This window comes from Macaca nemestrina, chromosome 15, assembly GCF_043159975.1.
Source record: "Macaca nemestrina isolate mMacNem1 chromosome 15, mMacNem.hap1, whole genome shotgun sequence".
Lineage (NCBI taxonomy): Eukaryota > Metazoa > Chordata > Mammalia > Primates > Cercopithecidae > Macaca > Macaca nemestrina.
Genome location: NC_092139.1, coordinates 102,074,122 through 102,098,645, shown reverse-complemented (window position 1 = coordinate 102,098,645; position 24,524 = coordinate 102,074,122). Strand labels below are relative to the sequence as shown.

General features: G+C 42.5%; 1 long non-coding RNA gene across 1 annotated transcript in view; it reads left to right on the top strand.

The window, feature by feature from the left end:
* The window catches only part of LOC105493987 (uncharacterized), a 54,381-nt gene extending 34,589 nt beyond the window's left edge, over window positions 1-19,792 (top strand). The window contains exon 3 of the long non-coding RNA XR_011614447.1: window positions 19,599-19,792. This is a non-coding gene — a long non-coding RNA (uncharacterized lncRNA). The remainder of the gene's footprint in view (window positions 1-19,598) is intronic.
* Window positions 19,793-24,524: the final 4,732 nt, after the last annotated feature.

Here is a 24,524-nt window from a genome sequence, read left to right as displayed (position 1 = left end):
ACCCCAGACCCCTCCACAGCAAACAGCCTCACATACATGCTCTGTACACACATACGCGGATATACTTGGCTACACAATGGCATGTTATCAACAACTATGGTTATCAACCCTACTCTCTCCTGCAGACAAATAACTACACACTTAACTCCTTCTCTACCATACCCTGCAACTCATCCCCCACTCACACCCTTAACTGTTTATATACCAACAGACCAGATTCACTGTCACACAGACACGTGCTCCCCATTACATCTAACCTCTTCTGACACCTCACATACACTTATACATAGATATACCCACATGTGATTTCCCACAACCGTGCCTAACACTCCTCTTAAAGCCATATTATATAAAATAAATAGCTAAAAAGATGTCGGCCTCTCCTCTGTGCCTTGTGTTTCACTGTATTAACATTTCTTTTCTTCACATTATTTATCCTCAAATGTGAGTCACATTAAAAAAAAAAAAAAAAAAAAAAAAAAAAAGGCCAGTTGCTTAAATCTGTTCAGGGACACGGCAAGCCCATTTCTATATGTGTGCTAATCCAAGCTGTTCCATCTAACTTTTCTAATGTTAATTTATTTCAACCTTTTCTCCAAAGTTTGGGGTCATTCTCTTCCTTCAGGAGAGCTGTAGTTTTCATCAAGCCAGAGCCTGCCCACCTCACCTCTGCATTTCTGGGGGTTCTAACTGCTGCCGTGCTGTTCTACTAGACTGCTGGTTGAGCCAAGCCCAGGCATTTCCTTTTAACAAGGGTCTCTGGGCTTCCTCTCCCCATTTAGTGAGCCCTTTCCTGACCAGTTCCCATGGGAACAGTGGTCCACGTTGCCAAGACACCAGCTGAGGGGAAGGAAGCCTTCTGTGGCCAGAGTATCAAGATCTCTCCATGAAAAATCATCATGACACAGAGTGGGCTGAGGCTCAACATTCTGAGCTCCCTCTGCCTTTTCCTAATGCCATGGCTACCAAGCCTGCTGGACATTAATATCACCTGAAGGGAGTTGGATTCTCCTAGTCAGAAGTGGGACCCAGGGATTGGCAACTTTTGTGATTTTTATTATTCAGGTAATTCTAATGTTTAGCCAAGTTTGGAAACCACTGTTCCAACCAATTAGCAATCCTGCCAAGATATCCTGCAACCTGAGAAATTTCTGGTTTATCAACCAAGGCCTCCCACGGATGAAAGTTAGGGCCTGGTGGAATGATCCCATCACAAAATCCAATGCCTTTTTCTTTTCTAGCATTCACTTGCTCACAGCTGATTATTAAGGACCTATCATGAGTCAGATGATATTTTTGGGTAACAGTTCATCAAAGGATAATAGTTCTTGCTGAGAAGACATCTACAAGAGCCCTCTGCATAAGTCCTGCTCACTCTGGACAATGTAATCCTAGCTCTAATGCTACGTGTAGACACCCAAGGTGTAGACATCCAAGTATTGACAAGTGAGAGTACTCAGGGAGTTTGAATTTTAGATGTCACATGTGGGGTGGGGGATAGGAGTAGATGAAACAACTGGTGTTCCAGTGGAGGTTCATGGACAGTTATATATTATAAAAGTAAAGGTATATAACCATGCATGGCAATGATGATGATGTATCTCGAACAGAAGATTATGACTAATCGAATTCTGGTCAACTATGGCCTATTAGGGAAAAACAATCATTATTTTACTAACAATTAGGTTCTGTTGAGAATCATTGAATCCAGACTTTAGAATGAGAACTAAACGCAATTTATTCTATGTCCTTGCATATTTTACATCACAAAGGCTATGTGGTGATATTTCTAGAGTCGTTTTCCCAAAAGTTCTTAAAAGCTATTAACATCAGATTTTTTTCAGTAGAAAATAAGTTAGAAAAAAAGTAGGATGTCAAACGAATGCATTGTGTAAAATACAGACAATGTAGACAGTATAGAATAACAGAAAATTACCCTTAATTCTAATATTTACTACAGGTATTGTTAAAATGTTGCTGTATGTAACTTCCTTTCTCTGTGTGTGTGTGTCTGTATATTCTATGACCTGTATTTTTAATTTAACACTCTAAGTAATTTCCTCTATTATTAAATATTTTAAAATCATCTACATCAATAAGTATTTAAATGTATGTGCCAGTTATGTACCTAACACTAGGTTTGGCTCTGGGGATCTGAAGGTGAGACAACAACAGACATAGTTCTTGTCCTCATGAAACTTAGCATCTAGTAGGGGCAGTAACCACAGGATCACATGGATAAATGTAAGGAGACAACTACAATAAAAGCTGTGATGCTAAAATTTATGGCTCCATGAGCTCACAGATGGAGAGGGCAAGGGATATGAGTGTTGGGAGGCATGATGGGTAAGGAGCATCAAAGGTGGGTTGAAGTGAGTCCCCTATAAAGATATGTCCAAGACATAACCCCAGTACCTTTGAAGGTGACCTTATTTAGAAACAGGATCTTTGCAGATGTAAAGTTAGGGACATTGTATTAGTCCATTTTCATGCTGCTGATAAAGACATACCTGAGACTGAGCAATGTACAATAGAAAGAGGTTTAATTGGACTTACAGTTCCACGTGGCTGGGGAGGCCTCACAATTATGGTGGAAGGAGGAACAAGTCACATCTTGCACAGACGGCGGCAGGCAAAGAGAGAGTTTGTGCCAGCAAACTCCCATTTTTAAAGCCGTCAGTGCTGACGAGAACAACACAGGAAAGACCCGCCCTCATAATTCAAACACCTCCCACTGGGTTCCTCCCACGACACATGGGAATTGTGGGAGTTACAATTCACGATGAGATTTGGGTGGGGACACAGCCAAACCGTATCATTCTGCCCCGGGTCCCTCCCAAATCTCATGTCCTTACATTTCAAAACCAATCATGTCTTCCCAACAGTCCCCCAAAGTCTTAACTCATTTCAGCATTAGCTCAAAAGTCCACAGTCCAACGTCTCATCTGAGACAAGGCAAGTCTCGTCCACCTACGAGCCTGTAAAATCAAAAGCAAGTTAACTACTTCCTAGACACAATGGGGGTACAGGCATTAAATAAATACAACCATTCCAAATGGGAGATTTGGGCCAAAACAAAGGGGCTACAGACCCCATGCAAATCCAAAATCTCAAATGATCTCCTTTGACTCCATGTCTCACATCCAGGTCACGCTGATGCAAGAGGTGGATTCCCATGGTCTTGGGCAGCTCCACCACTGTGGCTTTGCAGGATGCAGCCTCCCTCCTAGCGGCTTTCACGTGCTGGTGTTGAGTGTCTGCAGCTTTTCCAGGCACACAAGGCGCAAACTGTTAGTGGATCTACCATTCTGGTGTGTGGAGGATGGTGGCCCTCTTCTCACAGCTCCACTAAGCAATGCTCCAGTAGGGACCCTGTGTGGGGGCTCCGACCCCACATTTCTCTTCTGCACTGCCCTAGTAGAGGTCCTCCATGAGAGTCCTCAAGAGAGATCATTCTGGATTAAGGTTATGCCCTGAGTCCACTGGCTACTGTCCTTATCAGAGAAGAGAGAGAGCAATTTGAAACCCAGAGGCACAGGGAATAAGGCCACATAAACACGGAAGGAGAGATTGGAGTTAGGAGGCCTCAAGCTGAGGAGTATGAAGGATTGCCAGCAGCCACCAAACTTCAGAGCCTCCAGAGGAATCCAACCCTGCTGATGCCTTAATTTTAGATTTCCAGTCTCTAGAACTGTGAGAGAAGAAACTCCTGCTGTTTTAAGCTACCCAGTTTGATACAGCAGTCCCAGGAAATGAATACAAGGACTTTCCTGAGGGAATGCCCTGCCATCAGGAATCTGAAGAATGGGAAGAAGTTACTGAGGAGGAATTCCAGGCAGAGGAACTAGATGGCTCAAGAAACCTGTGCTGGAAGGCAGACGGGTGGATTTCAGGAACTCAAAGGAAGCCAGTGTAGCCAAAGAGCAGAGCATAGAAGTGTGACTAGATACACAAAAGTTCACCTTGTAATGTTTGTAAGGATCAAGGTCTTTATCCACAGAACCACGAGAAGTCATTGAAAGTCTTAACAGGGCAGAGGGTCGGGAGGCTGGAGTGTGGAGAACTGCTGGGGGTGAAATGTGAGTGTGTGAGCCAGTCAGAAGGCAGGGCCCAGGAAGGAGATGAGAGGTTACATGAATTATATAATTTCATCCTCACAATAACCTTAAGTAGCAGATACCATTATTGCCCACCTCTGGAGTTTAAACCAACAGTGTCTGGACCCTGGACTTCACCCTCTTAAGAGTTATGTGAGATGACTGCAAAGATGGAGCTTAATGAACAGAATCCGGAAAGACTCACTGAAGGGCAGATGGAATTCTGGTAGAAGGAGAGCGTATAAGAGCACATTCCAGGAAAGAAGAAGGTGGTTTGTGCAATAAAGAGGAAAAGGCCTGGCATATTCCCACAAGCTTGAGGCCAGGATACCTGGAGTAGAGGCTGTAGATGCCACTAACATCACCAAAAAAAAAAAAAAAAAAAAAAAAAAAGGCAGTTGCGAAGACTGTGGCCTAGAAAACGTCACCACATTCTCTCTCTCTCTCTCTCTCTCTCTGTGAGTTTGAAAAACATTTAACATACAATATACCCTTTTAACAAATGTATTTTGCAAAATACAATGTTGCTAACTATATGTATCATGTTATGCAGCAGATTTCTAGAACTTGCTTATCCTGCATAACTGAAACTTTACTCTTGTTAACCACAACTCCACATCTCCCCTTTCCCCCAGCCCCTGGCAGGCAAACTCTTTACCCATAGCCCCTGGCAAACTTCATTCTACTCTCTGTTTCTGAGTTTGACTCTTTTAGATAACTCATATAAGTGGAATCACACAATATCTGTCTTTCTATAACTAGCTTATTTCACTTAGCATAGTTTCCTCCAGGTTCATCCATGTTGCTACTTGTGAGAGGATTTACTTCCCTATTCAGGTTGAATAGTATTCCATTGTATGTTCATTTTCTTTATTTCTTTATTCATTTCCTTTATTCTTTTGTCCATTGATGGACAGTTAGGTTGGTTCAATATCTTGGCTATTATGAATAATGCTCCAATGAACGTGGGAGGGGAGAAGAGGTATCTCCTCAATATCCTGATTTTAATTCTTTTGGACAGATACCCAGGAGTGATATTACTGAATCATATGGCAGTTATATTTTTAATGTTTTGAGGAAGCTCCATATTGTTCTTCATATAGGCTGTACCATTTTACATTCCCACCCATGTTATATAAGGGTTCCAATTTCTCCATATCCTAGGTAACATTTATCTTTTGTTTTATATTAGTCATCATTCTATTAATTATATTATATATCCTTTTATATGTGAGGTGATATGTCATTGTGGCTTTCATTTGCATTTTCCTAATCATTAATGATGTTGAGATCTTTTCATAGGCCTGTTGGTCATTTGTATGTCTTCTTTGGAGAAATGTCTGTTCAAGTTCTTTGCCCATTTTAAAATAACTGTTAGGTTTTGTTTTGGTTTGGCTTGGCTACTGAGTTGTAAGAATTCCAGATATATTTTGGAAATTTACCCCTTATTGAACACGTGATTTGCAAATGTTTCTTCCCATTCTGTGATCCACAGATTCACTGCAATCTCTTACAAAACCCCAATGGCATTTGTACTTACAGAACTAGAAAAAAACAATCTTAAAATTCATATAAAACTATGAAAGATGATGAATAGCCAAAGCCAACTTGAGAAAAAAGAACAAAGCTAGAGAATCACATTTCACTGTTTAAAAATACATTACAAAGCTGCAGTAATTAAAATAGTGCTGTACTAACAGAATTTTTTAAAAAACAGATATATAGACCAATGGAATAGAGAACCCAGAAATAAACCTATACATGTATAGTGAACTGATCTTTGACAAGGGTGCCAAGAATACGTAATGGGGAAAGAGCAGTCTCTTCAATAAGCGGTACTGGGAAAACTAGATACTCACATTCAAAAGAATGAAATTGGACCCTTATATCATATGCAAAAACCAACTCAAAATGGATTAAAGATTTAAATGTAAGGCATGTAACTATAAAACTCCTAGAAGAAAACATGGGAGGAAACTTCATGACATTGGTTTTCTTGGATATGTTACCAAAAGCATAGACAACAAAAGCAAAACTAGACAAGCAGGGCTACAACAAACTAAAAAGCTTCTGTATAGCAAAGGAAACAATCCACAAAGTGTAAAGTAAACCTCACTAGACTGTACACCATGACTGCTTCCATTAAACATTTGAGGCCAATGCAGGGAGCTAAGAAAAGGAGAAAAAGAACAAATTGAGATCCAAGAGAGGAAGACAGGGCAATAATTTCCCCCTCATCTTCTCTGGTAAAAGCTCTCTCTTCTTTTTCATTTCTTCCTTCCTCCTTTCTGTGTCATTTAAGAAAAGAGCCAGGAGATTTATTGAGCTACAGAGGTTGAGTCAGGAAGCCAAGTGGCATGCCATACACTCAAATAAATCACAAAGCTTAAGCCATTTGAGCTGCCAGAAAGTTTCTACCTGGGGTCTACTACAAACATGTCTATACTCACATATTAGCCACTTTTGGAGATTTATTCACAGCCTGCTCCCCTGAAAGTCATCCCCTTTTGATCCTTTCGGTGAATGCTCAGAGTAGGGAGAAAAAGGTGGGAGAATTAGGAGGGAAAGGGTGTGAGAAAGGCTGGTCAGATCCAAGTCATGTGACTAAAGTGTCTCCCATAGAACAATCCTTAGAGTCAAATGGCTGGAAGAGACCTCCAAGGTCATCTGTTCCAAACCCCTCTATTTACAGATGTGGAAGCTGAGGCTCAGCAAGAAGGGACTTTCCTATGACCTTTCAGTAGATGTGTGGGAGGGATTTGCTCAAAGTCACCTAGTAAGACACTGTGAGACCCAAGGTTAAAATCCCTAGTAAATTCCTTTAAGTTCTACCAGGAAGTATTTATATGTGAAGCTGTGATACTTATCTCCTCTGTAGAATTATAAATTATGGTTACGTTTTAAATTATATATTTCTGTTCAGATGAGAGTTTCTAGAGGTCAGAGATGCCTCTTTTGTCCACATATTCTAGTACTTGGCATGTAACTGCAACTGAGTGAGCAATAAATGGGTGGATGGTTGTATAGATAAATGGATGGATGGGTGGGTGAGTAGATTTAAGCAGAAGCTTTCTCCTATCTCCCTCTCAAAATGAGATTTGTCTTTGGGACTTCTTTAGTGCTTTCAAAGGTTCTAAGCAGTGCCTAGAGTTGAGCTAGAGAAGATTGCAAAATTCAATGAATTTACTTATGACACCTTAATTTTACCTTGGCCAGCATGTCTATCACACAGAACTCACTCATATCATATCCTCTTACCTTTACAGATGATCGAAAACTTCCCACTATGCAGTATCACTGGGACCTGTTTTCTTCACCTGTTGCTTATATGCGGGATCCTTGGTGAGCACCTGTTTTTCATCAAAGCTTATCTACCCTGTCTTCCATCTTCTTCCATTCCCTCACCTCTCTTTTTTTTTTTTTTTTTTTTTAGACAGAGTCTCACTCTTGTCACCCAGGCTGGAGTACAGTGGCATGATCTCGGCTTACCACAACCTTTGCCTCCCGGGTTCAAGCGATTCTCCTGCCTCAGCCTCCTGAGTAACTGGGATTACAGGGGCCCGCCACCACGACTGGCTAATTTTGTACTTTTAGTAGAGATGGGGTTTTGCCATGTTGGCCAGCCTGGTCTTGAACACCTGACCTCAGGTGGTCAGCCTGCCTCGGTCTCCCAAAGTGTTGGGATTACAGGCTTGAGCCACCGCACCTGGCCTCCCTCATCTCTGCGTTAATTTGTCTCTGCAAAGATAAACTTGGTCATCATCAACACCCTTTTCCTTTTCATTGGGTCAGTGTAAAATCTTAAGAGTCACCTTGGACTCTTATCTGAAATTCAACAGTTAAAGTGTCATTGAAGCCACTTGCGCTTACCTTCTACAGCATCTCTCCATTCTTTTGTTCTTTCCTATCTCTGGTACCATTAACCTATTTCAGGCCCTCATTCCCTTTCTCCTCATCATTACAGTGACAACTTAACTGGAACTTTACCCTATCTCTCTTCTCTTACCTTGATTTATTTAGTTCAGCACTAAAGTGGTAATTTTTCTGGTCATATCACTCACTCCTCACCCTACACCCTCACATACACACACTTACACTCACACATACCTTCACTTCCCTTCACATTTTCTTCTTCTAGCCTCAGTCTCACCATTTGCAAAACAGGGTCAATAATAACTCTCAGTGTTTTGGTGCCATGTAACTGAGACAATAACAACATATACCATCATTATTAGATATCTAATATGAAGGAGACACTGCATCATGAGCTTGGCAGTACCATGCCATCTGTTTCTCACAGTAGTCCCAGAAGACAGATATCTTTTGCCTTCATTTCATAAATGAAGACCCTGAGGCAAACAGTAGTTAAATAAGTTGCCCAAGTTTAAGTAATAGGTTCTGAATTTAAACCCAAGCAGTCTCTCTTGGGAGCCACTGTACTCACTGACTAAACAATATCCCTTATACTCTAAAAAAGCACCTGTCAAACTGCCTGGCAAGATTAGGTGCTCATTTAATATTTTCACTCGTATCCTCCACAAAAATATTGATAGCATTGAAGTAGATCTTTAATATGTAGTTGAATTAATATGTAGTTGAATTAAATGCGGTTGAGGTTGGAACTCCCAATTTCATCCAAGTTGGAGTAGCTTGCATCAGATCAACTCTCTTGCCAAGAACAACTATAAAAGCTGAATCAACAACAACGACAATAACCACCACAACAGCAGCTGTTTGAGGGTACTGGAGAGCTACCAAGCCAGCCAAGGCGTGAGGCGCCAAGGTCCTGGAGAGAAAAGAAATGCAGTGGGAGAAGCCCAACAATCTTGGCTGCTTTTTCCCTAAAAGAGCTTGTTGATTTGTTTCCCACAGGGGAGTAATAGGCTTAGCTTTTGACAGGTTTATGGGTCTGGAGAGACAAACATTGGCGTTCATGGCTACTAAGTCATCTGGGACATGAGGGACCAAGAGTCTTGTTCAAAGATTTCTTTTGTCAAGGAGTTTGTTGAATTTGGACCCAAATATCTCAACACTGCCCACTTGTGCTTCCCGTTCAGGGCTAATTTGTCATACATGAAAGCAACTTTAGGGAGACATTTTCCTTTTCCCCCTCCCTTCCCACAGTTTATCCATCTCAAATTCCTGTTGCTCCTGCCTCTTTAATGTTTCTCTAATCCACCTTTCCTGTCCATCTCTAAAACCCAAGGTTGCTGCCTTGAATTGCTCAGATCTTCATTATTCCTCTCCTAGATGACTAGCCATCTCCCTACCCAGACTCTTCCTCCTCTATTTTGTTTTCAAGATGGAGTCTTGCTCTGTCACCCAGACTGGAGTACAGTGGTGCAATCTCAGCTCACTGCAACCTCTGCCTGCCAAGTTCAAGCAATTCTCCTGCCTCAGCCTCCCAAGTAGCTGGGATTACAGGCACACGCCACCATGCCCGGCTAATTTTTGTATTTTTAGTAGAGATGGGATTTCATCCCATGTTGGCCAGGATGGTCTCAAACTCCTGACCTCGATCTGCCCACCTTGGCCTCCCAAAGTGCTGGGGTTACAGGTGTGAGCCACCATGCCTGACCCTCTAAGCTATTCTTTACACAGATGCTGAACCTATCTTCCTAAAGCAGATATCTGATCCACTGATTCTATAATTGAAATCTTGCCACAACTCGCTACTGGTTTCAGGAAAAACAACAACAACAAAAAAGAAAGCACAATCATGATAGCATGATCCCAAAGTCCATTTATGCCTTGGCCCCTACATACCTTTCTATGTTCCTCTCTTTGTATCCCCAACCCTCTGATCTGCCACCTCAACCTACTGCAGTTCTCCAGACTCTGTCCACACATCTCCATATAACATCCCCTCTTCAAAAGAGTGTTCCACCCTTTACTTTCTGCCTTCACCTGGGTAGCTATTATTAGTTTTCATACTTAGCACAGAAAACAATTCTATCAGGGTATCTTCCCTAAACGGCCCTTCTCTCCCAACCTGTGTGATCACACCATCTTATGTAACCCTCTATTATAGTGCTTACCATGCCAGAGAGAACTGGCTAGCTACTCACTTATGCCCCTACTAAGCCATAAACTTTCTAAGGGCAGAGCCTGTGTGGTTTGTCTCTGCAACTCAAATGCACAGCCCAGCTCTTATCCACCACAGCAGATATGTTTTGGAGGAATAAAAAGAAAACAGGCATGGAAAGAAACGTCTAGATGATAGGTTCTGCCAGTTTCATTCAAATTAGGTTACACTTGGCTAAAACCAGAGGAAACTCAATAGGTAAGACCTCCCTTCGGGTCTCAAGGCTCGGGGAAGATTGTTCATTGTGGAACAAGGTTTTACTCAGGGCTCTGACTGCAAGTCACAGATGCCCAACTCAAACTAGCTTAGGCAAACAGAAGATACTATTAGTTCATGGGCTCAGTCCACAGCAGGATCAGGGATGGTTGACACCAGGAACTCAAAGCTCAGCGGCAGAGTCATCCTTTTGTGATTTGACCTCTGTCTTCCAGCTTTATTCGCCTAGCCCAGGTTGTCCATTCGTCGAGGGAATTGGGCAATGGTAGCTCAGGATGACATCTTTGCTGTCTCTTTTCTACTTTCTTTCATTTCTCCAGTTGTAAAGTCCCAGGAAGGACTCTGATTGCTCTGGTTTGATTCATGCGCCCTCCCTCACACTGAACTAATTGTTGTTTGGGAATAAAGCACTCGGATTTTGTCCAGATGGAGCCATATGCTCATCTCTGGCCTCGGCTGGGGATGAAGTGGATAAGAGGATGGCAGCTCTCCCTTTGGACCATGTGGCTGGAGAAAGACTAGGAAGAGAAGCAGATCCCATGGCTATGACAGTTATGGTTTCTGGGGGCATCCTTGGAGCTGGAAAACCAAGCTAGTTTGTGTCAGTGACAAATGGTTCTAGAGGAAGACTTGGAAAAGTCTGAAAGGGAGGTGTATGAATTTAGCCATTGCTGCATAAGAAACAACATTCAAACTTAGTAGCTTAAGATAATACCAATTAACTCACAATTCTACAAGTTGACAGAATTGGCCCAGTTGGATGGTTTTTCTGGTCTTGGCTGGGCACATTCCTGAATCTGTAGTTGCCTGCCAGTCAATTACTAGCTCTGCTTTTAGGAACCGACTGGCTCAACTAGGGTGCCAAAGGTAACGGGGCCATATAGTCCTTGTCATCCAACTGGATAGCCTAGGGTTGTTGACACAGAGGCTCAGAATGTTTCCAAGACAATGAACAGAAACATGCAAGGCCTCTTCAGGCCTGGGCTCAGAACTGGCACAAGATCACTTTTGCCATATTCTATCACCAGAGAAAGCCACAGGACAGCCAAGATTCAAGGGGAGGGGAAATAGATTCTAACTTTCCATGGAAAAGCTTGGAAAGCACAGGGAGGAGTGAGGAATCTTGGCCATTTTTGCAGACTACTATTATAGGAAATAAGAGAGTAAGAGGAAACAGAAGGAAATGAAGGGTTGACAGCAGCGAGAGGGTAGAGGAACCAGGAAGAATAAAATCATGGGCAGTGTGCTTACGTGACAAGGCAGGTGGCCTGATGGGATGTTGAAGGCCATAATGTCAAATGCAGGTGTTGTCATCTGGGGCACAGGATGGTAGAGGCAGGAGGACACATGCATCGTGGTCTCAGCCTGCTGAAACCTGGTCCCAACACTGCACCTTTGATATTTCATTTTTTAAAAAAAATTTATTTTGAGAGGGAGTCTCACTGTGTCGTCCAGGCTGGAGTGCAATGGCACAATCTCAGCTCACTGCAGCCTCCACCTGCCAGGTTCAAGCAATTCTCCAGCCTCAGCCTCTTGAGTAGCTGGGATTACAGGTACCCACCACCACGCCCAGCTAGTTTTTGTATTTTTAGTAGAGATTGGGTTTCACCATGGTGGTCAGGCTGGTCTCGAACTCCTCACCTTGTGATCTACCCGCCTCAGCCTCCCAAAGTGCTGGGATTACAGGTGTGAGCCACCATGCCCAGTCTCATCAAGCTATTATTTTAATTGTCCATCTCGAGTAAGACATCAAGACTCTGCCTTAGCCAAGAATTGCCAGGTACAGGAACAAGTCAGGGAAGACTGGGAGGCATTTCAAAAGCAGATCTAAGTTCCGTTCTCTCCTTTTGTTTATGCATTTTGCTTTATAAAAATTAAAAAGATAAAAGGAAGGCAGCCCCTGTGTTCCACTAAACTGGCTGTTAGGGGACTCCAGAGGCAAATTAGCGAGTGTGTTATGATGATAGCATCTAGTTAAGCCAGCAAAATGGCTCCTCAGACTCCATCAGTGGATCTGGTAGGTGGGAGCTCTCACAATATCTGAGAAAACCAAGCATTTGTTTCCAACAGTCAAGTTAGAAGCTTCAGCAGACAGCAGCTCCTTACTCAGGAGTTTCTGCCTGGGGAGAATGTACAAGGAACTGCCAAAAGAAGTGGGTGGATGGAGGAAAGATTGAGGAGGGGATCCTGGAAAGAGCTCATGGTTTGGCAACAGAAAACCTGTATTTGTGAGAAGTCCTTTCTGCCACTTTTAAGCTGGGTGACCTTGTGCAAGTTATTCTCTGAACCTAAGTACCCGTATCTGCAAAATAAGGATAAGAATAATATCTACCTCAATGGAAAATATTAATGACTCAATGAGATATGCTGGTAGTACAATCATGTGAAAAGTTTAAACACAAGGCATAGTTTTTGCTATTTGGGGAAGGTTCAGTTCCATGAGTCAGAGGCAAGATGTGGAATGGATAATAAAATTTGTTCCTGAGCCATAAAAATCCTCACTTCTATTCCATAGTCTCAAATAAATGAGAATTCTCTATCAGAAATTGCCAGGGAAAGAAGGAGCTCTCCTACAAACATTACTACCCTGCATCAGTAATTCTATCCAGAGCGATTTTCAGCATATTAATTCAATACATGTGGCAACATCATTGGACTTGGGCTGAATTGGGACTTCTGGACTTCCTGCCCCAGGCTCCAGGTCTCCAGAGCTCCCTTCCCATCACTGCAACCCTGGAAAATGTGCCTTGGCTGGAGCAGTAATGCACCAGAGACAAGCAAACTTAATTTGCATTCAAACTGATTCAAGAAAAGTAAAAATAAATATTGTCCGCATTTTTTTTAAAGAAATGATACCTTTTTAAAAATATAAAACTAGAAAATGCAACAAGTACGACTGCACTTCAGAGTGGTTTACTATTTCTCTGTTATCAAAGTCAGGTGTGTGTGTGAGAGAGCGAGAGAGACTAAAAATGCCAATAATTATTTCATTAGCAAGCTGGACTTCTCACAAATACTGGTTTTCTATGGCCAAGTCATAAGCTCATTCCAGGATCCCCCCGAAACTTTTCCCCTATCCACCCACTCTTTTGGCAGTTCCTTGCACACTCCCCCTAGGCAGAAACTCCTGAGTAAGGAGCTTCTTTCTGCTTCAGCTTCTAACTTGGCTCATGAAAAGCTCATGCTTGGCTTTTTCAGCTATTGTGAGAGCCCTGACCCACCAGATCCACTGATAGTCAGAGGACCCATGCAAGATTTGACTATTAACACATGCATCCTTGAGCAAAATTTTTGTGCAATGAAGCTTGTAGGTGCTAGGTAGAGAGAGATTTGAGGAATTTTGGAGGCAAGGCAGTGAAGTGGTACCAAATAGTTTGTACTCAGAGATGGTGAAAGAGAGAAAAGGGCTGGACTTCCCACCCCACCACTTTTTTCTTTTTTCTTTTTTCTTTTTTTTTTTTTTGAGACGGAGTCTTGCCGCTCTGTCACCCAGGCTGGAGTGCAATGGCCGGATCTCAGCTCACTGCAACTCCGCCTCCCGGGTTTATGCCATTCTCCTGCCTCAGCCTCCCGAGTAGCTGGGACTACAGGCGCCCGACACCACGCCCGGCTAGTTTTTTTGTATTTTTTAGTAGAGATGGGGTTTCACCGTGTTAGCCAGGATGGTCTCGATCTCCTGACCTCGTGATCCGCCCGTCTCGGCCTCCGAAAGTGCTGGGATTACAGGCGTGAGCCACCGCGCCCGGCCACTTTTTTCTTTTTTATCATTATTTTCTGAGGGCCTTGCAAAGTGCTGGCACTTAATGTATCCTCAATAACTATTTTCTGAACAAATGAATAAAAAGTACATGCAGGAACAGGCCATAAATCAGGTGGCATCCCAACTAATGTGGAATTTAAATTTAAAAATACACTTTGAATGACTGCTTTATTTCTCTAGACCTAATCTATAAATTCCTAGGAGGACACATTCTTGCAACATTTCATCAAAAGAAGGAGAAACAAGGCTTCCGACTCTTCTTCCTGGCTCCCTGTGTCTCTGTCTGACACCCATCTGGGACCATGTCATTTACCATGTGTCTGCACTTCTGAATGCCAGTTCCCCGCCAATGTCAGAGCCTGTGCTGTGACCGTAGCAGGAACAGCTTCCCTGCTTGAAGTTCAGAAGTTGCATAAGAGCTGGACGGGCTTCTCAGCTCCGTGAAGGATGGCCACCGAGTGAGTGAGCAAGGCTGTGCATCTTGGAGTTCAAAATGGTTATTTTCATTTTTGTTTGTTGCTGCTCTTATATTGAGGTAAATTACAAATGATGTAAGCCACCTTTATTCAAAAAGCATTGATAAAGTTCCTACTATTTGCCAAGCTTTGTTCTAGTCTCTGAGAATATAGAATGACATTACAAAAAAACAACAAAAAAAGTGTATATACTGACATGGAGGCACACCAAAAAATTTTTAAAAATAACAAATTAAGGCCGAGTGCAGTGGCTCATGCCTGTAATTCCAGCACTTTGGGCAGCCGAGGCGGGCGGATTGCCTGAGGTCAGAAGTTTGAGACTAGTCTGGTCAACATGATGAAACCCCGTCTCTATTAAAAATATTTAAAAAGTAGCCAGGTTTAGTGGTACGTGCCTGTAATCCCAGCTACTTGGGAGGCTGAGTCAGGGGAATTGCTTGAACCAGGGAGGTGGAGGTTGCAGTGAGCCGAGATCACACCACTGCACTCCAGCCTGGGTGACAGAGCGAGACTCCATCTCAAAACAAAACAAAACAAAACAAAAAAAATTAATACATACAATGTTATGTGATGAGCACTTTGGAGAAAATATAGGGAAAGTGGCAGAGAGGGGGGCCTGCTCTATTAATTGGGTGGCCAGGGGAGATAGAAAGGGGGTTACACTGAAGACAAAGCTTGGGGGAGCAGAGACCACATATGTACCCAATGGACATCTCCTTCAAGAAGGAGAGGAAGAGAAAGGACTGAGCTACTCATGTGTAGTTCCTCTTCCCTACTCACCAATCAAAGAAAAAAATGAATCCTCCCCAGAGGCAAAAATGGGGGTGAGAGGAGAGAGACCAGAAGTGTTACACTAATTTATATCTGACCCCATGGAAGGAAGCAGCAGCAACAGGAAGATGCTCTGTCCTTATAAATATTAAGATGACCCATGTAAAACACTCAGCAGAGTGTCTGGCCCATAGTGGACACTCAATAATAATAATAATACCAAAAATAACAGCAGCAATTGCCATTATTAACGAGTGTACAATATGTGCCAGACAGGATACTAGGCACTTTCTGGGTAGATTCTCATTTTGTCTTCGCAATGATCCTGGAAGGAAGGTTTCATTATTATATTGAGCCACATAAAATCACCAGTATTTTACTATTTAAGCTAATATGATCCCTAATTGACAGATAGGAAAATAATTTTGGTTATTATTATTTTTATTACTCTTCTTTCCATCAATGATCACTGTCCATTTTTAAACTTAAAGAAGCCCATCCAATCCACAATGCAAGGTAAGACAGATATACTGTCCTTGTTTCTTCTTCTTTTCATGAGGCTGAATTTGTATCTGGTCATTTTTCCCCATACTACAGCGGTCCTCCTGGAGCATATTCCAAAAGGCTGAAAAGCTCTTTTTGCTTGTTTGTTTTTGAGACAAGGTCTCACTCTGTCACCCAGGCTGGACTGCAGTGGCACAATCACGGTTCACTGCAACCTCTGCCTCCCAGGCTCAAGTGATCCTCCCACCTCAGCCTCCTGAGTAGCTGGGATTACAGGCCTGCACCATCATGCCTGGCTAACTTTTGTATTTTTAGTAGAGACGGTTTCGCCATGTTGATCAGGCTACTCTCAAACTCCTGATCCCAGGTGATTCACCCACCTCGGCCTACCAAAGTGCTGGGATTACAGACTGAGCCACCCACTGTGCCCAGCTGAAAAGCCTTTAGTGGCTGGTTTATGGTCATCCTGGGTCCCACCTTAGCAATATTTTTTATCACTAACTTGGATGAAGATTTAGCATACTGAGCAAATGTGTAGATGACATAGTGCTGAGAGTTTGATGAGCAAGAATGATTCAAAAAATAAAATGGGCCACACTCGTAATCCCAGCACTTTGGGAGGCTCAGGCTAGCAAATCACCTAAGTGCAGGAGTTTGAGACCAGCCTGGCCAACATGGCAAAACCCTGTCTCTACTAAAACTACAAAAATTAGCCAGGTGTGGTGGCGCACACCTATAATCTCAGCTACTCTGGATGCTGAGGTATGAGAATCGCTTGAACCCAGGAGGCAGAGGTTGCAGTGAGCTGAGATCACACCACTGCACTCCAGCCTGGGTGACAGAGTGAAACTCCATCTCAAACAAAAAAGTAAAAAGAAAAATAAAATGTAGAGCTTCCATCAAAGTAACCAAATCCAATTAGATTATATGCATCAGAAAGAAAGTCATTCATGCATACATGCATTCTTTCACTCAGAAATAGTTATTTGGTTTCTATCACACATCATGTATTCTGCTAGGTGCTGGGGATTCAAAGATGAACGAGGTATCTGTTCTTGTTCTGTAGAGCTCAGTTTGGTTTAGGAGACCAACCTTACACAAGTTACTCAATGAGATAACTACCAATTGTGATAAGTGCTATGAAGTGGGATGACGTGCAGCATAGGCAGGTGGGGAGAGACTGTTTAGAAGTTTATGGTTTGTGGTCCGGGAAGGACTTGCATCATGGGAAGGAGACAGACTTGAGAAACCATAAGAGTGGGAAAACCTTTTCTGGCTGAGGCCGTGCCTTGTGCCAGGTTCCTGAGCTGAGAATGACCTTGGTGAGCTGCAGGAATTAGAGACTCAAGGGACAAGGGTGGAAGAGGTGAGGAGGACAGTGACTGGAGATGAGAAGTAAGCAGGAACCAGATTGCACAGGGCCTCGGCAAGAAAAAGAAAAGGCGTTTTATTCCTTGTGACTAAATGTGTGCTAATCCCCTCGGGCTCAAAAACTACCTGCTCAAATACTGGCGAGGGAGCACTGAGAGAGCCCATGAACTTTGGTAATGACTTAATGATTCGAGTAAGCCATAAGTCAGCCTGGCCGCGGCAGGATGTGGTTGTGGAGAGCTAGGTAGGCTGCCACTGTATCAATAGAGCGACCTCATTCACTATAAAGAGAGCATCCTGTCCCTCTTGTGATACTCAGAGACACCTGTGGCTCTGCAATCAGACAACAGCAGCACATTTTTCAAATGGCATCCACAAACTCAAACACATCTAGATGGAAAACAGAATCCCAAAGCGTCCATAAAAACATAACGTGTAGAACCAATGAGGAAAACGTGGCCCCCTGGACTGAAGAAAAGCAGGCTTTGGGGGTATGAGTGTTGCCTTTGTGGGTCTGAAGCGCTGTCGTGTAGCAGAAAACAACATCACTTGAGAACTTAGGAAGGCCCAGAAAGACATTGTGCTTTAAAGTGGGCATCTCGTTGAATATGTCCCATAACCCCTGTGAAGCAGGGAGTGTTTGCCCCATTTTCATCTTTCACGTAAAGGAACTGTCACTCAGGAAAAGCCTTTATCTGAGATTTTATCACTAATTAGTGACAAGGTGGGATTAGAACTCAGGACTAAGCTGGTGGTCTTCCCCTTACATCACACGACCCTCAAGTGAAAGAAAGTTGCTTACTCATTATGAGCCCAAAGGACAAAGAGAGGTACAAATTACCCAGAACTGTTCTCCATGGAAGGCACTTTCTGGGAACGTGTGTGCTGTATAACAACGGAGTTGTGCAGCCTCATCCCGGGAGGTATTTGACCTGAAGCCAAACTTTTGTGAAAAAACTGTAGTGGGATCCCACATGTTGCAGGGAGGATGGACTTGGGCTCTGAAGGCTCTTTCAGCATTGACAAGATTATTTGGCTGTGTCTCTAGAACGGTTTCCTTGTATGCATAACTACTATGTTGAAAATACTATGGGAGGTATATAGAGCAATGAAATGAACTTGAGGATCCAGAGATAAACCTATGTATCTATGGCCAATTGGTTTTGAAAAAGGGTATTAAAGGAGACTAAATAATAGGACTCACCACCTTTCTTCCTGACCAGCTCAAGGAGATGAGCCTCCCATTGCCTCATCATCCATAGCTCTGCCCAAGATCATTGAAAGCCAAGTGGAACAAGTCTATAAGCTCTGATTTGACTCCTGGTCCTGCTCCTCTCTTGGATAGAATCTGGTCTCAAGATGATGGCCCAGATATACCATATGCTCCCTTCTTCAGACCAGACCCAAACCCATTTCACAGATCCATCTGGCCCAGGGGCAAGACTGATCTCACTTTAGACTTAAGTTCCACAGAAGGGCAAAGGTCAAGAGTGGAATTTTCCTCTCTTCTTGAAGACCTACTCATTTAAAATTAAGAGGAAAATCCCTACACATAGGTTGCCATAAGCATGACCATACTTCATGCAGGTAAACTACATTACTCTGGCTCATGAGTCACAGTACGTGCTAAATTAGCAAATATATCCATACAACCTACAGTCCACACAGGAGCAAATATATACAGAAAATCACCGCACATGACACACCCACTCCATACACATACATACCTTGCTACATACCTAAAAACCTCCACCTCTTGCACAATCACAAGTATTCAATACACATGCACACAATACATACATGTGCATGCACACACATGGTATAGGTATACTTCTAAGTGTAAACACACCTGCTACTGACCATCACCACTGGAAAATTATTCCCAGGCTGCCTGATTTTTCTCCCAATTCAGAGTTAGCAAAAGTCTTGTCTTACCTCCCCTATTCTTGCACATGGGAGCAGATGGGAAAACGTCTTGCGCATATCAGAGGAATCACGTGCTGTCTGCCTTCTCACAACCTCGTCTATAAATAAATGTAACATCACATTTCCTGGTCCCCTAGGGCAAGGGATTAGTTAGGAGCATGGGTTAGTAATCACTAGATAAACAATTACATCTCCTGAATTGGAAATCAGGTGATCCTGTCCAGCGGGAAAGGTATGAAAGGGCTTCGCTCTTTGCTTTGAACAAAATAAACCCTCTCTTTAAATCCCCTTTTGCAGAAAAGCAGGAGATAGGAAGCAAATGAAAGTCTACTAATCTATTTTCTTTCATAAGAATAATGTCTTTTTTTTTTTTTACTTTTTTTATTCCACAGAAAGTGCCAATGGAATTGGTGATGGAAGGAGAAAGACAAAGTTGTAGCCACAGATATTTCAGCTTTGAGACGTTCCTCACCTCTTCCCCCTAAGTCTCAGGTTCCCCATCAATGGAATGAAATGGACATACTAGACATCTCTTGGCTCTATTCCATGTCTAATGTCCTTTGTGAGCTAGTTTCATTTCACATTAAACGTCATACGGCCTGGATTCAAATTCTAGCTATGCTGCTTACAGGGAAACTTTATTTTTTTTAAACTTTATTTTAGGTAAAGGGTACCTACTCAAGTTTGTTAACATAGGTAAACTCATGTTACAGGGGTTTGTTGTACAGATTATTTCTCCACTCAGGTACTAAGCCTAGTATCCAATAGTTATTTTTTTCTGTTCCTCTCCCTCCTCCCACCTTCCACCATTTAGTAGGCCCCAGTGTCTGTTGTTCCCTTCTTTGTGTCCATGAGTTCTCATCATTTAGCTCCCACTTATAAGCAAGAACATGTGGAATTTGGTTTTCTGTTCCTGTGACAGTTGGCCAAAGATAATGGCCTCCAACTCTATCCATGTTCCCTCAAAATATATGATCTGTTTCTTTTTTATGGCTGCATAGTATTCCATCATATATATGTGCCACTTTTTTTTTTTTAAATCCAATCTGTCATTGATGAGCATTTAGGTTGGTTCTGTGACTACTGTTGTAAATGGTGCTTCAGTGAACATGCACATGCATGTGTCTTTACGGTAGAATGATTTATATTCCTTTGGGTATATACCCAGTAATGGGATTGCTGATTCAAATGGTAGTTTTGGTTTTAGCTCTTTGAGGAATCAGCACACTGCTTTCCACAATGGTTGAACAAATGTACACTCCCACCAACAGTGTATAAGTGCTTCCTTTTCTTTGCAACCTCACCAGCATCTGGCAACCTTAAGTAAAACAGTTAATTTCAGTAAACCTCAGACGTCTCTTCTGTAAAATGGAGAATTAACACCCAAGTTGTAGGATTACTGGAGAATTCAATGAAATAATGACCGCAGTGCCCTGCAAAACCTAATCAATCTTAATGTATTAGTTGCTGGCTGACTTGAAGAAGTGTCTCTCAGTGACTCATTTCCCACGTTTGTAAAAGTTGAAGTGTGGTGAATAAATACATGCGAAGTGCCGAGTGTGGCAGAGAAAGTAAAAGTATTATGTTAACTCCTTCCTTGTCTTCATGGCAGCAAGATTAGGGTTTTGGTGTGGAGCTAATATCACACACATAGTATTATTGTGACTTCTTTTGGATGGGTCTCATCTTACATCCACATATATATTATAAGTTCTCTGAGGGCATCAGGTATTAAAGACTACGCTTTGTCTTGAAAGTTAGTGCAATATGCTAAACTAGGGATCATGAGGTCAGAGATACAGCTCTGGTTTTCCACCTATATACCAAGGAATCCAAGGGAGTCATTAAGAACCCCAGGATCTCATTTTTCAGATTTATATGATGTGAGTGCTAGTAATCTATTAATGTCTCATTTCATAGAGCTGTTGTGAGGCTCAAAAGGGGCAACCAATGCGAAAGCACTTCAAGAAGTATTCAGTCCTTAATCAGGTCCCTTTCTGGATCAGTAGATATTGCTGAAGTAGGTACTTGGCCAAGGTGCGGTGGCTCACACCTGTAATCCCAGCACTCTGGGAGGCTAAGGTGGGTGGATCACCTCAGGTCAGGAGTTCGAGACCAGCCTGGCTAACATGTCTCTACTTAAAAAAAAAAAAAAGAAAAAAATTACCCAGGCGTTGTGGCAGGTAAAATTACAGTAGCTGTAATCCCAGCTACTCAGGAGGCTGAGACAGGAGAATCACTTGAACCCAGAAGATGGAGGACGCAGTGAGCTGAGATTGCGTATTGCACCCCAGCCTTGGCAATAAGAGCAAAACTCCACTGTCCCACCCCTCCAAAAAAAGAAAAAGTCACCACAAATAAATCAAGATGAAATTCTAAAACATGTCAAGTAACTTTCAAGAAGAAAAGAGAAACAGAAAACAAAACAATGGCAGACTTAAGCACTAACATATTAATGATTATCTTGTATGTAAATAATCTAAATACACAGGTCAAAAGGTGGATTGATAGAGTGGATAGAAAAATCATGCCCAAATTTATGCTTCTCATAATAATCTCACTTAAAATTCAATAACAGAGGAAGGTTAAAAGTAAATGAATGAAATGAGATAAACCATCAAAAATTAATTTTTCAAATAAAAAGCCAGAATGGCTAAATATCTGATAAAGTAGATTTCAGAAAAAGAAATTACCAGAGACAAAGAAGGATATCAGATAATTATAACAGCATCAGTCTATGAGAAAGACATAATGATTTGAAATGTGTACACATCAAACATCAGAACCCAAAAAAACTGATGGAATTGAAAGTGGTAATAGTGAAGTCCACAATTATACTTGGGGGCTCCAATCTGCCTTTCTCAGCAACTAACAGAATTACTAGATAGAAAATCAGTAAGGACATAGAACATCTGAACAACACAACCACAAAGATAAAATTGACATATATAGAGCACTTCACCCAACAACAGCAAGATAACACATTTTTTTCAAGTAGCTAGTGCATATTCACGAAGATGTCATACCTGGAGCATAAAACAAATCTAAAAAAAAAAAAAAAAAAAAAAAAGAATTGAAGTGTGTTCTCTGACCATTACAGTATCTAACCAGAAATCAGTAGAAGAGCAACAGAACAATCTCTAAACATGTGAAAATTAAATAACAGACCAGGAACAGTGGCTCACGCCTGTAATCCCAGCACTTTGGGAGGCCAAGGAGGATCACTTGAGGTCAGGAGTTCAAGACCAGCCTGGCCAACATGGTGAAACCCTGTCTCTACTGAAAATACAAAAATTAGCTGGGTGTGATGACAGGTGCCTATAATCTCAGCTACTCAGGAGGCTGAAGCAGGAGAATCACTTGAATCTGGGAGGCAGTGGTTGCAGTGAGCGGAGATCATGCCACTGCACTCCAGCCCAGGTGACAGAGTGTGAATCTTGTTGAAAAGAAGGGAAGGAGAGGGGAGGGGGAGAGGGGGAGGGGGAGAGGGGGAGAGGGGGAGAGGGAGAGGGGGAGAGGGGGAGGGGGAGGGGGAGAGGGAGGGGGAGAGGGAGGGGGGATGAGGGAGAGGGGGAGGGGAAGAGGGAGAGGGAGAGGGATGGGGGAGGGGGACAAGGGGAGAGGGGGAGGGGGACAGGGGGAGAGGGGGAGAGGGGGATGGGAGGGGGAGAGGGGGATGGGAGGGGGAGAGGGGGAGAGGGGGATGGGAGAGGGGGAGGGGGAGAGGGGGAGGGGGAGAGGGGGAGGGGGACAGGGGGAGAGGGGGAGAGGGGGAGGGGGATAGGGGAGAGGGGGAGAGGGGGATGGGAGAGGGGGAGGGGGAGAGGGGTAGGGGGACAGGGGGAGAGGGGGAGGAGAGGAGGTGGAGAGGGGGAGGGGGATAGGGGGAGGGGGACAGGGGGAGGGGGACAGGGGAGGGGGAGGGGGAGGGGGAGGGGAGAGGGGAAGAGGGGGAGTGAGAGGGGAAAGGGGAAAGGGGGAGGGGAGAGGGGAAGGGGAAAGGGGGAGGGGAGAGGGGAGGGGGAGGGGGAGGGGGAGGAGGGGAAGGGGGGTTGATTAAATAACATACATCTGCATAATCAATAGGCCAAAGAGAAAGTCTCCAAGTAAATTTTTTTTAAATGCATAGAACTGAATGGAAATAAGAGCATAACACAGCAATATGTGTACGATGCTTCTTAAACATACTGAGAGGGAAATCAATAGCATTAAATGCTTACACTAAAAAGGAGGAGATACATCAATGATTTCAGTTTCTATTTCAAAACATTAGGGGAAAAAGGCAAAATAAACCCAAAGGAAGCAAAACAAAGAAAATGGTGATAAAAGCAGAATTCAATGAGATTTAAAATAGGGAAATAATAGAAATTCAACAAAATAAAAATATGTTTCTTTGAAAACCATTAATAAAATTTATAAACCTCTAGCAAGACTGACAAAGATGAAAAGAGAGAAGACGCAAATCACCAGGATCAGGAATGAAATGGAATATAACTTCAGGTCCTGAGCCACTGAAAGTCTGATAAGGAGAAAAATACAGACAACCTTATGCTCACAAATTTAACAATTTAGAATAAAGATCAATTCCTCAGACACCACAAACTATCAAAGTACACCTAAAATGAACAATCTGAATAACCCTACATCCATTAAGGAAACTAAATTGGTAATTTAAAATCTCTGGAAAAGCAAATTATCCAGGACCAGATAGTCTCATTACTGAGTCTTACCAAAGAGTTAAATAAGAATTAACACCAGTTTTACACAATTTCTTCAAAAATATAGAAGAACAGAGAACACTTCCCAACTCATTTTAAATAACGCCAGTTTTACCATGACACGAAAACCACGTAAAAACAGCACCAAGAAAACTGCACAGTATGTCTCATGAACATAAACACCAAAATCTTCAACATAATATTAGTAAACTAAATGCAGCAATTATAAAAAGAATTATACATCATACAAAAGGGGGAATGTATTCCAGGGATGCAGGGCTGCTTTTAAAATCAGGCAACATAACGTACTCTATTAACAAACTAAAAACGAAAAATCACGTTTGTATCAATTGATGCAGATAAAACATTTGACAAAATTCAACAGCCATTTGGTTTTTTTCTAATCTCAGTAATTAGGAATAGGGAGAAATTATTTAAACTCAATAAGTAGTACCTACTAAAGTCCTACAGCCAACATCATATTTAATGGTGAAAGACTTAATATTTTTCTCCTAAGATCATGACCAAGGCAAGTGGTACACTCGCCGTTACTATTCAACATAGCACTGAAAAATTCTGGCCACTACAGTAAGGCAAGAA